Here is a 12,920-nt window from a genome sequence, read left to right as displayed (position 1 = left end):
TAGAATTCATCTCAGAGCATATAAATCATGGGGAAGCTTGTGCATGGAAGCAGACTAAACACCAGAAATCCACATTTTGCTAGAGGTCAGCTTAATGAATTATCAATGTGAATAAATTTTTTAATATTTTACCACATGTGGGAGAAGGCCAGTTATTGACTAGAAAGAAAATGCCATCTCTGTCAGGAGGCTCAACATCATAGAAGGAAATATTTGCACACAGATTTGGAATAAAAGAGGATAAATTTTTTCAAATACGCATTTTTTAAAATATTAGCAGCCCTTGGCCTGTGTTGGCAATTAACATATACACATTGACCCACTGTCACGATTGAAATTGACACCAATATTCCTGCTTGCTGAAATAAAGATTTGACTAATGTTCAATGAAATAGGACCAATGTATTTTAAGAGTCAAGAGCTAGGAGTTCCAGTAGGGATAAATGTGATGAGGGGGAAAGGTGAAGCAAAGAAACTATTTTTCTTCTATTAAAAAAAAAAAATTTCCCCTATTCTTGGCCTAGTCTTCTTATGTAAAGATCAACAAATAAACTATTCTAAAATCCATTATGTTCAGGTACTGTACCAGGTACTGGAAATACAAAGATATTAAAAAGTTGATCTTTTTTCTTAAATAGCTCATGAATGAGGAAATGAACAGTGGGAATTGTATTTGATAAGTTCAATGTATGTCTTAGGTTTCTCTGCCAGCAACAAAAAGGTGAAATATGAGGTAATAACATCTCATTTCTTTCTCCATGAGTTAGAATACTTGCCTGAATAATCAGACTGCTAGAAAATTTCATCCATTCAAGCCCCCTCACCTGAATACAAATGCAGTAAAATGAAGCCTAAAAGACTAGTGTTGTTTATTTCTAACAACATTGGGGGAAAACTTGAGAACTTACTAAGCTATTTATTTTAAAGACTATAAATACTTTCAATTAGGAATACTTACCTAAATCTCACCTGCTGTAACAGGTTCATTTCATGCAGTTCAAACTTCATAATATATATGCATATATTTTAAACAAAATCAACCAACCAACAACAACAAAACACTTGTGGAGCTGCAACTTTGACTTGAACAGGATTTTATAAACAGTTTTTATGGTGTTTTCATGGATCTTTAAGGTTCTAATAACAAGTCTATCAGTGGTGACAGAATATATATAATATTAGTTTTTGTATTTTAAAACAATGCTATAAGCTATGTTTATATTTATGCATAAATGTGTATATGCACAATATATACTCATATATAACTACATGTATACAGGTGCTCATATATATATATATACTTTTTTGTTGTTATTGTTTTTCCTCTTCATTCATCAAAATGTAGAAGAGAAAGAGGGCTCTTGAGGGAAATGGTAGAAGATGGAAGGTGCAAAAATGGGAGGATCAGGGATACCTGAATTATTATGTAGAAACCTACCGTTAAATATCAGCTGGATTATGACTTGGTGAAAAATAAACATTTACTGCATTATACCTAGCCTGATAAATACAGTCTTCTCGTATCTTGAGCAATATAAATAGTTTTCCCTTCTGTTGTTTTGCATCAATATTGATAAGAAGATTCACGTTAAAATTTCCATGCTTTATGTCTCTTTGTTAATTCTTCCTAGTACTTACATGTTTTTACAGCTTTGTTGATAGTAGTTCTGCAATTTTAGATTATACTTGTAAATAGATTTTTCTGAATCTATGAGGCTCTGTCTTTTCAATATGAATTTATACCCATTTTCATTAAAAAAATGTGCAGTTATTTCTGCCACGTATATTGGTTTTCAGTTTTCCATGTTTTCTCATCATTTTTTACTTTTCTGCCTCTGAATTTTTAAATTTTCTTTGTTTCATTCTTGGTCTTATAATGATTTATAAGATAGATACAGGTATGAAGATATGTATCTAATTTTTAGTTTTAGATATTTTAATTTACATAATAAAGCTAAAATAAACACAATGAAAAAAGAGGAATGTTTTCCACTGCCTCTTTCCATTCTCCAAACCACCATATTCTATTTAATAAATTATTCTAGAATATTGGTTATAGGGTTGTATATATTTTTAAATAGACCAAACTTACTCATATCTAATGTAAATTTTATTTATTTCTTTGTGCTGAATTGTTATTTTGCACTTTCTCTTTTGATTATGTTCTCTTATAATTTTTATAGATCAGATACTTTTTGTTTTAAAATAAGAGTTCTTTCATGTCCTCTTCCTTAAATGATACTTTTGTCTATTTAGGATTTTATGTTCAAAATCAGTTGCTCCTCAGAATTCTGAAGATGCATTTTTACAGTCTTGCAGGAAATACTTCCAAAAAGGAAGTCTGTTTTCAATGTTATTTAATTCTTGTAGTGTTTCTACATTTTAAAGTGATTTCTTTTTTTAATTTTAGGGGTTCGGAAATGTTACCACAATGATGTGTCTAGGGATGTATGTGTAATTGTGTGTTTGTGCGTTTAAAATTCCTACCATTTCAGTACATGGCAAGATTTTTCAATTTCATAATCACATTATTCTTCAACTCTATATTTTCCCCCCATTTTTAAAAAACTTTTAGCCCTTCTTTTTATCTCTTCAGATCTTCTATAGCATATTTTAAAAATAAATCTTAAGACTGCTGAGTCTCTCCTTGATATTTCTTTCTTTTTTTTTATTATTGTATGGGAGTATTACTCTATTCAATAATTTAGTTCACTAATTTAGTCAATTATGATATTAAGCATAGATTTTCAGAGTTTTGGTTTTTCATGGCAAAAGTTTAAATTAGTATAATCACTGCTGCTGATACAGCTCTGCAATAATCAGAATCTAAAATACTACTCTGCCCTGTTAAGTCTGTTTTCTCAGATGTTAGTTTTACTACTATTTGTCTATTCATTTGTGCCTCTTTTATACTGTTGGTTTTCCTCAAATAGTTTAGAACTCTTGGTTGTATGATTAGGTTTTATTTGTGATCTCTATTTATACCACCTTGAAATGCTTGTTTCGGGATTCAATAAAGTGGTGGTAATACTACCAAATTGGGTGGCAGGACGTGCCTTGGGCTGAGACATCTTGGCTTGGCCTGGGAGGTTCTTTTTCTAATTAGATTCTCAAAGCCAATAACAAAATCAATGCTGAGACTGGAACAGCACATGCTTTATTCAATGGCCAAAAAATGGAGAAGTTCTCAAGTTAACTTCTTAACCCAGTTTGGGTGGAGACACCAAATACATAAGTGGGTCAAGGTAAAAGGGAGGGAACTGAAAAGAGTGGGAGGAATATTCATGACTTATCTGAGAAGAGGAGTGTGGTTCTGAACTGATGCAGTTCTCCTTTTCAGTCCTCATATGGGCTTTTGTGGTTGTTACTGCAATTGTCAAGTGTCATGGCTCTGCTGAATGTATTATTTAGCAAGGTAATGTATTACAGTAAGTGTGTAATGAGACTCAAGGTCTACTGAAAGCCAGATCTTCCTCCATCTTGAGCCTAGTTGATTCTAACCAGTTCTTGTTTCTTCTCCTTGCTGCTTCCTCCTGAAACTAGAAAAGAGTAATTGCTTTCCATTCCAGGGAGGGGCAGGGGTATGATTCTAGGGCTACAGCTTTGGTAACAGTAACAATACAAAAATTCTCCATTTCAGAGTTATTTATGAAAGAGAAGAGAGCACACGTTTTAAGTGCTTAGGACAGTTAAACATGAAGCATAGTGGTAAGGAAGAAAACACTACTGTCTTTGTGTTATTATTGCTAAAAACTGCATGTTAAATCACCTTCCTATATTGTTTTGGGTTCCATTTTTCATATGTTAGATAATTTCTTGAATTCTCATTTTTTAAAAATGTCTATACTGCTTAAGTTATGACTTAAAACTCAGTAATATTTAAAAAAAAAAAAAACCTTATATTCCTGAAAATGAACTTGACTAACACTCATATAAAATCCATGCTGTCTAGAACAAGAAATCCCTCTATTTTACTTTTTTTTTCTCCCATGTTTTTATCATTAAGTCCATTCCCTTTAGAGATGGATTTCATCTTTCACGTATGCTCAGATAAATATCACATATTCTAATAATTTTATTGGAATCAATATAAAACTTCAAATATAAGGAGAAAACCACCATTATGATCTTCCAGTCACTGTTCATAGACCATTTTAAACAAAGAACAGACATACATTTACACAAAAAGATCTGTTTAGTGTTGTCTTGACAAATAGCTACAAGAATACCATACTTCACTAAGTCTCAGGCACCACAATAATATCCATGCATATCGTATATCTTCACAAGTGAATGCTTGTAAAACAAAGTTTAGAATACATTATACAACCTAAAATGGAAACTATATACAACCTGATTGGCAGTTAATATTCTAAGTGTATTTTTGTTCCAGGGCATTTTTATTAAGCAAACAAGCAAACAAAAATATGCCTTTTGTGCTGAGGATACAAAATTTAAAAGGAAGAGTCCTGTTCTTAACACATTAACAATATGATAACGCCTGTGATTTATGATGTAAAGATCTCATGGAAATATTTGGGAGGAATAACAATTTTTGCAGGAGGTCAGAGAAAAACGTTAGGAAGAAAATAAAGTTTAATTGGGTCTTAAAATATGAATATGAGCTCTATATAAAATGAGATGTGGTAGAAGAAAAGTTTTTAATTTTTTAATCCCTAATGGGTCACTTAACCCATATTCCAAAATCTTCATGTTTTCCTACTCATTCTTTAATTTCTAATCTCAATTCCTTTAAAAAAAACTCTTGTCTTCTTGATGTCAACTACCAAACCAAACAACCTGTTTAATTCTGTTTCACTTTTAGATAAGGCATGTTTTAATATTCAGGAAGAGTAGCATGAATTTAAATGTTTTGCCTCCAACTCAAGGCTGAGAAGGTTTTGTCAAGAGGACTAATGACATCCTTTCTCTGTCCAGCACTAACCAGGACCTATTGGAATGTGAATGGCAGTGGAGAAGGGGACAACAGGAGCACTAAAAGCCAGGGACCCAGATCCCAGGGGGTAGTGCAGGCTCAGGCAAGCAAGATCCAGAATCAAAGGGAAAAAAGAATAATTGAGCAAACATTTATCAGCTATCATCATGGAGGAAAGGAACTTTTCTTTCAGACTTGTTTTATAATCAGGCCTGTGTGCCTATGGCTCAGAATTCAAAAAGGGGTTCTATACATGCCATCGATGTAACATAAAATAGAACAGGCTTTGGTGTTAGAATCACATTTCTGTTACTAATTTTCCTAATTATTAACCATTTAAATTTAGAGAACTATTCATCAAATCAGCTAATTTTTTCAAACTAACTATATAATCTCGTCAGATTGTTATGACAATCAAGTGGAATACTGAGAGTAATGTATGTACTCTTTCCCTTTCTTTTCTGACAAATACTATATAGAATAAGGACTGGGTATTTCAGGAGTCTCCTGTAGCCCCTAGCTGCTGATTTATTGATATGCTTAGCGACATGCAAACTGTTACGTTAGAGAAGTAAAGGATGCAATAGGTACGTAGAATCTGGTTGCAAAGAAATAGTATCTGGATGGATTGATACATCATCCAGTAAGATAATTCCTTCTTAACTGATCCTCGACTTTTGTGGGTTTCACACTTGTGAAAGAGTGACAAGAAAGCACTTTAGAGATAAAAAAGAGAGCTGCTTAGCATAAATAAAGAATACCTGCCTCATCCCCTTCCCCCAATTTGTTTGCACAACTCATTTTTCATCTGTGGTTTTGATCCTCTTTATTTAAAAAAAATCTCAGCACCTTATCCTCCCCTGTTGTAGTCAGGAAAAAGATAAATTTTTGTTTAAATATCATCTTACGTAAATTAGTCTGTATAGGCATGATTTGTATAATTACAGCAGTTAGTAATTAGTGTAAATAGAGATCTTGTTACAACTAGCAAACATAATTAAAGCACATTAACAAGTCTAGAAAAACCTATTTTTTTGCAAGAAGCAAATTCATTAGATGAATTCCAAAATCATATTTTGGAACAGACTTGACATCAAACATATTGCACTTCATATTTAGGTAAAAATTGTTAGTGCACAAGAATGGTTCTTAGGAATTTTTTGTGTGTGTGTTTTAAATAATTTTTTATATTGAGGAAAATAAAATGTCAAAAATAAACTTTTTCACTTCTTTTCCTTCTGTTTCCATGTGAGGGAACTGTGTATCACTTACATTTTCTCTTTCAGGGGAGTTTTATTTATGGTTTCACCCTTTTCAGTGTCCTAATAGAAACTGCTTCTTTGTGCATTTATCATATAAAGTCTTATGTTGCTATTAAAAATATGAATGATAATTTTTTCCACCTACTACAAACTCTTTGAGTATAAGATCCTTATACTTTTTACATTCCTCCGGCTCACAGCCTCACATATGATGACTTCCAAATACTGAGTCAATTTTTTAAACATGAGTAAAATGCTTATACTAGTAGTAATTATTTAAGTAAGTTATTTTGTCTCAATAGGTAAAATTGATATAATCAAAGGATAATAATTATTAGTTCAGCATTTTAGAGTTCAGGAAATTTTTTTCTTTCACACTGGCTCTTTGGAGCTTATATTAGCCTCATGAGGCAAATTATCTATAGTTGAGGGCAAAAACTTAAAGAAGTTAGAGACAATGTAAAGTTATAGCATATTATTTGGAATGCAACTGGTAGATGTATAAATTAAATCCAGGAACTTTAGCTGTTAAATATCTAAAAACCTGAATCCATATAATTGCAGGTTAGCTTTATTTTCTAAAATTATGTAAAATTGAATTTTATAAAAATGTAAGTCTAACTAGCTTTATGAATAATAGATGCATCTTTGAAATAACAATCAAAATAAATATATATTTGATTCTCATTTTTAACTGTAGTTGTGTTCTAGAAAGTTGCTCCAAACATCAGCTTAAAAAGTACTGAATCACTGCTTTTAGAAGAAATAAAAGGTTAGATTCCCGCAAGCCTTGGCAACAACATTTTTGTACATATAACCTTGTTTTATGTGTGTTTCATTTAAGGATACCTCATTTAATACATATTGTCAATTCAAGAACATTGCACTCATAGTCATCAGCAATATAACACATGCCCAAAGAAAGCTTATCTAAAACATGTTTTCTCTCAGTAAGGCACATCACAGCCTTTTGTAATTCGAAACATAGACAGTACTTCAACACTGTTTGGGGGCCATTTTAGACAGTGACATCCCCAAGAAAAAGCAAAAAAAATGCAAAAAACATGGCATTCGATAGCCCACAAAAGGTACACTTGTTTATGGTATAAGAGCCGGAACAAGAAGACAGACTTTCTCCTTGTTCCTTCTAAGCTGAGAAAGTGGGTATTGAGTAACTCATATTTCTTACCTCTCTGTACATATGCATGTCCTCAAATTATTGTGAAAGTATCATGAGTATTGATTTTGGGTTACAAATAAACGTTCGTCACTAGGCAGATTTGCAAATAGAGTCCATGAATAACGAGGATCAACTGTATTAAATTCCCAAACAAGAAATTTTGTGCTATGCATTAAAGATATGAAGGTGCATAACAATTATTGCTGATTTTGAAAGTTTCAAAGTCTACCTGGGAAGATGATATCAACAGATAATAACAGTTCACTATAATTGTCTTCTTATTGCTAGAGAAGCAGGAAAGAGGAAACAACTCAATCTTTAGTTTGCAAGTGACTCTATCTTTCATTCCTGTCTTTCAGTATTACACATTTGGAACAGTATCATCATTTCCTACGACGGTTTTTACCACTTTCAACTTATGAATCAATTCCTCCTTGTTGATATGAACAAAGTTTCAAAACGGACTGCCTCAGCATTCCTCTATCTTTTTGGGGCTCAGCAAGGTAAATTAAGACTTTATGGAAATTTGAACTTAGAACAGTGAAACATCCTTTATATCTCTGCATTACCTATCACCACTGTTACATTTTTCCACTGAACTATGTCTATAAACTCTATTAGAAAAAAAAAATCACCAATATCTTCTTTCTCCATGGAAGGGAGTAGTACACTACCACAATATCATTATTTTCTCTTTCCTTCTTGGTATCTCGTCCAAATATGTTCTGCACACTCGCATAAAGCCTACAATTCCTCTCTAACTCAGCTTTCCACTTGATTATATTTCTTTGAGTAACCTGGTGCTTTTTTTTTAAAGAAATGTGTTTTAAATCTGAGATCTATCACCTTAAATATCAATACGTCTTATACTTGTGTACCTGGAAATCTATAATCCTAAATTTGTTTTCCAAAATTCAAGTATTTATATAAATAAGACTCCTTCCTGATTATCTTCAGCAACTCAGACTTTTGCTTGGAACCTCTCATTCATTTAGCCTTGCCCTTTTGATTGCAAAATATGGTTTAAACTCATGTGAGTGTGACAGAGAGTTAACTTTAAAATTACAACTTGTTGGTTTGTTGTTTTAAACTGACATTTCTTTCTATTAATCAAGTTTAAACTTCACAGTGAACCATGGACCCCTTTTTGTCTGTCCCGGTTTTAAACTGTCTCATATTATTATTGTGTAGATTTATTTTTGTTATAAAAATATACGCATTTTTATATATCAACATTGAAATTAGTTCTTTATTTCCATTGCTCTAACCTAAAGTCTCTGAATTTGCATTCTCTGAATTTGAAATTGACCTTCAGCTATTATTCAAAAAAGTATTTATTTTGGTGAACTGAAAACAGATATTTACTTTCCATTCTCGAATGATGCATCTCCAAAAGAACCTGCTGTGTTACCCTCCAAGACTGTGTAACTGAAGAACTTTTAATGTTACCCTCCTTCAGTTACCAAATAGCACTGTCATTTGATCCCATTTACTTGTTGAAAAGGGATTCATTTTGGTCAGAACTGAAGGTCTTTTCATTGATATTTACATACATTTTCAGTTCAGTTTTATCTTCTATGATCACCCCTGTGGCATAGAAAAAGATTATGCACTTCGGTTAAAACCTCACAAGTTATTACCAGTCCTCTCTCATTTAGAAAATTGCAAATTGTTCTGAGATGTGTAGGCAGCAAAAATATATTAATACTTTAGAGTTTTGTGTCATTAGCAGAAATAGAAGCTTTTGAAAAATCATCTTGTTAATCATTTGATCTTTCCCGTCAATAATTAGATTTTTATTTACTTCTAAAGGGACTGGAAATGGTATTTTCAGGTAATATAAAGTAAAATTCACTTAATTAAAAAAATGACACTTGAAAATAATAGATTTTTTTCTTGTATTGAATTCAATTCACTACTTTTGGTGACTAATTCATTGTTACTATTATCTAAAACTTTGCATTTCTAATTTTTAATGGTTTAAAATTGAGATAATTAGAAAGTACATGATAATGACTAATTAGAATATGAATAGCACTGTTCCTGAAGCACAAATAATGAGTGGGAAATATGCTCATTTTTTTTAATATTTGGAATTATATTGATATTTGAGAAATGCAGTTATCATTTTAAATAGCAATTCTGTTCATACAAAAAGGTTTTAAAACAAGATTACAACTTGAGACCTCCAAATTTGTTCAAATATGTTAAAAATCTCATTTATGTCCTTTTAATTTTAATATATATAAACTGTGAATTTGAAGCTGAGATTTTTGCCTATTTATAAAAAAAAGTGGGGTTACATTAAAATATGTATCTCATCTCATTTATGAAATGTATTAGGCAGCAAGCTAATTAATCTATTGCAAGCCAGTTGGTTGACATTGGTAGGACCACTCATTGAATATTCTGAATGATACTTAACCAAATTAAAGTTCTGACTCTTTACTCACTTTCTCACCAAATGACTTTGGACTAAGATATTTATAGCAGCCATGATACATATTTATACACAGAGATATTTTGGTAAAATTTTAACACTAAGGAATATACAAAGATTTCGACTGAATTATGATGAGGATGCATTGGGTGTTGCAGGTGGGTTATGATCATTGTTTTCCCACTAAGTCCATCTTAAAGTTTTCTTAATTAGGCAGATTTCTACTAGTTCTTATGGACAAGAGCAAACTCACTGAAAGTCTGTAAATTTTTCAAGGACCTCAGTTATTTCTAATTTAGAGTTGCTCAGCTTTTTAACTTTCTCATGTAATATCTTTAGCTTTCTAACTTCAGTCAAGATCATAAAATACAACTCAAATGATCTAGAGGAAAAAAAAAGTGAGACTCCAAACTCCAGATCATTTGATGTATATAGAAAAAAAAATAGACCATTTATAAAATCTCCATTGCACATTGCAATAATCCCTGAGAGCATTTACTAAAACCTATGTTTAAAAAATGTATATAAAGACAATTTGCAAATAAGCTTTAATTAGAATACAGTAGCTTTCGTTTGTCCAAATAAGAATCTCAGAATTAAGAAAAGTATTTTATGAATTAGTCAGGTAACATTGGATTTTAAATCACATTTCAGTTGGAAAACTGGCCACATCCCCTAAATTGTATGAACATGAAGAAATTTCACCAACCTAAAAACAATGAAACACAGAATATGCTATAGAGCAAACTGAGGAATAAATGGTGGCATCACCACTTCTTCAATTTCTTGCCATGCTAGCCGAAAGAAAATTTTTAAAAAGATGTAAAATCAAAGAGATTTTCTATGCTAAGATACCAAATCAGAGAAATTGTCTATGATATAACCATGGTCAAGAGCTATAACAAGGTTCGTTGGAAGTTACTACATTTTCTTGGAAACCATTCCTTGAATTTCTATATACGCTGTTCTCCGAGTTGTCAGAAATTTAAAGTATGGGTATATATTGTGAAATTTTGAAGGTATTACATGTCAGAGAGAACCTGTACTAAATACACTGTCTATCCAGACTCGTTGTTATAATGAACGCAGGAAATCAGGTTGATAACTTTGGCACACAGGTCATCTCACATCCCAACGCCAAACCCTAGAAATTAGACATCTAAAAAAGTAGCAATACATCAGAGCAGTGCTGGAAAGCAAGGAGATCCACAGAGGAAATATACATATCAACAGGATTCCTGAGTAAAATTAATGCTATTTACTGCCGAAATAAATTAATTGCAAGACTCAAGAAAAAAATCTGGATAGTGTAATAGAAAAAAATTTTAAATGTAGTTCAAGTTTTGTACCAAAGTATATATTAGTCCCCAAAGGTTATGTGGCTGAGTTTTCTAAAACTTTTAAGAAACAGAAAATTCCCATATTAAATAATCTCTTTCAGAAAAATAAGACAAGCTTCTTTATTGTAGGGCAATGTATATATATAGCAATGATATTACCAAATTAGGCATCATGACTATCTCCTGGGAGCATTCAAGCTAGAGTGAGTTTAGCTGTAATTGAGTAGATTAGATTTCTGATCACAAATATTTAATCCCTTATTCCCTGACATCCCTAAAAAGATTAAATTTAGCCATTCCATTAATTTGGGGCTGCACTATGTGATTTGTTTGGGGCAGTAGAATACAAATGGAAGTTAAAATATATTGCTCCTTAAGAGGAATCCCATATTTCCACTCACCTCTCTGGTGAAAGCTTCCATTTTCTCCATGAAAAGTAAATGTTCCAAGTAACTGTTGTCACTCAACCAAAACACAAAGTTGGTATAGAAGGAATATACCTAAACTCAAACTCTGCCTTTAGTAGAGCTGATGAAGCCATTCCTTAGACACATGAGCAAAAAAAGTCCATTTTATATAAAATTCTCCCATAAATCAATAGGGAAAAAATGACAGAGGATATGAATATTTCACAAAAGACAACAAATAAATGAGCAACATAAGAAAGATGCTCAACTTTCTTAGGAAAGTACAGAAAAAAAATCAGGGAAGTTATAATCCAAATGTCAAATAAACCAGCTTTCTCTTACAAGGATGGTAAAATTGATAGATTGATCATAAATAATGTTAGGGTATGGAAATCAAGTATTATATGCCTTTGCTGAAAGTGTTAATTATCACAGCCTTTTTGGAATACAACTTGACAGTATCTGTTACCTTAAAAAAATGTGCAAACCTATGGTCCCAGAATTTCTACTTCTAGGGATCTGTCTTAGAAAAATACTGCACATCTATATGGAGAGTCAAAACTATATTGATTTGGCAGTGTTTGTGAGAACTTAAACATACCTTCCTATCCCATGTTAAATGATATTGAGAATAGCAAAGTAACTTAGGGTCTTGCTCTAGGGAGATAAGACTAACTACCATCTGCAGTAGCTAACTTATCAATAATAACAGATTTCTTATCAAAACTTGCTTCCAGACCCTCATCTCTCTGTGTGCACAAATCCAAAGGTTTTATAAGTTCTGCCCAACTTGACTCAGTTCCTTAACATACAAGCCTTTCTTAGGGAAATAAATAAATGAATGAATGAATGAATGAATGAATGAATGAATAACCCTGCTCAGGCCTTAAAATCCTGATCTCCCTTCTAGGACATTCCTAGACTCTGTCAACTTGATAGTCTCTCTTACCACAGTCAACCTAATCAACTTACCCTTGCTTGGTTACAGATTTTCCTAGTGGTCTTTTGACAGTTGAAGGTCAAGATCTGAAATAGCAGCATCAAAATATATGACTGTAGTGAAGATCAGCACAGTTCTGGAGTCATTTCCTGGGGTTGAATCGTGAAATACATCCTCCTAGCAGTGTGACCATGAGAAAATTATTTCATCTTTCTGGTCTTTGACTGTAAAATAGGGACAGAAATAGAATTGATTTATTGAATTCTTGTTTAAAGTAAATTAGTTAATTTGTTTAGACCAATTAGGATAAGAGCACAGAGTAAGGCTCCAAAAAGTGTTAGATACAAACAATAGTAAGTAAGTAATGACCTAAATCTCTATCAAAAGAAGAATAACTAAAAGACCTACAGTGCAT

General features: G+C 32.1%; 1 long non-coding RNA gene across 4 annotated transcripts in view; it reads left to right on the top strand.

Annotated features, from left to right (window-relative positions):
• LOC140696583 (uncharacterized) overlaps nucleotides 1-12,920 on the top strand; it is a 395,510-nt gene that overhangs the window by 283,028 nt on the left and 99,562 nt on the right. For all 4 annotated transcript variants that reach the window (XR_012073071.1, XR_012073070.1, XR_012073072.1 and 1 more), the window contains exon 4: nucleotides 7,738-7,881. This is a non-coding gene — a long non-coding RNA (uncharacterized lncRNA). The remainder of the gene's footprint in view (nucleotides 1-7,737; nucleotides 7,882-12,920) is intronic.

This window comes from Vicugna pacos, chromosome 5 (genome assembly GCF_048564905.1).
Source record: "Vicugna pacos chromosome 5, VicPac4, whole genome shotgun sequence".
NCBI lineage: Eukaryota > Metazoa > Chordata > Mammalia > Artiodactyla > Camelidae > Vicugna > Vicugna pacos.
This window is presented reverse-complemented; position numbering and strand designations above follow the sequence as displayed.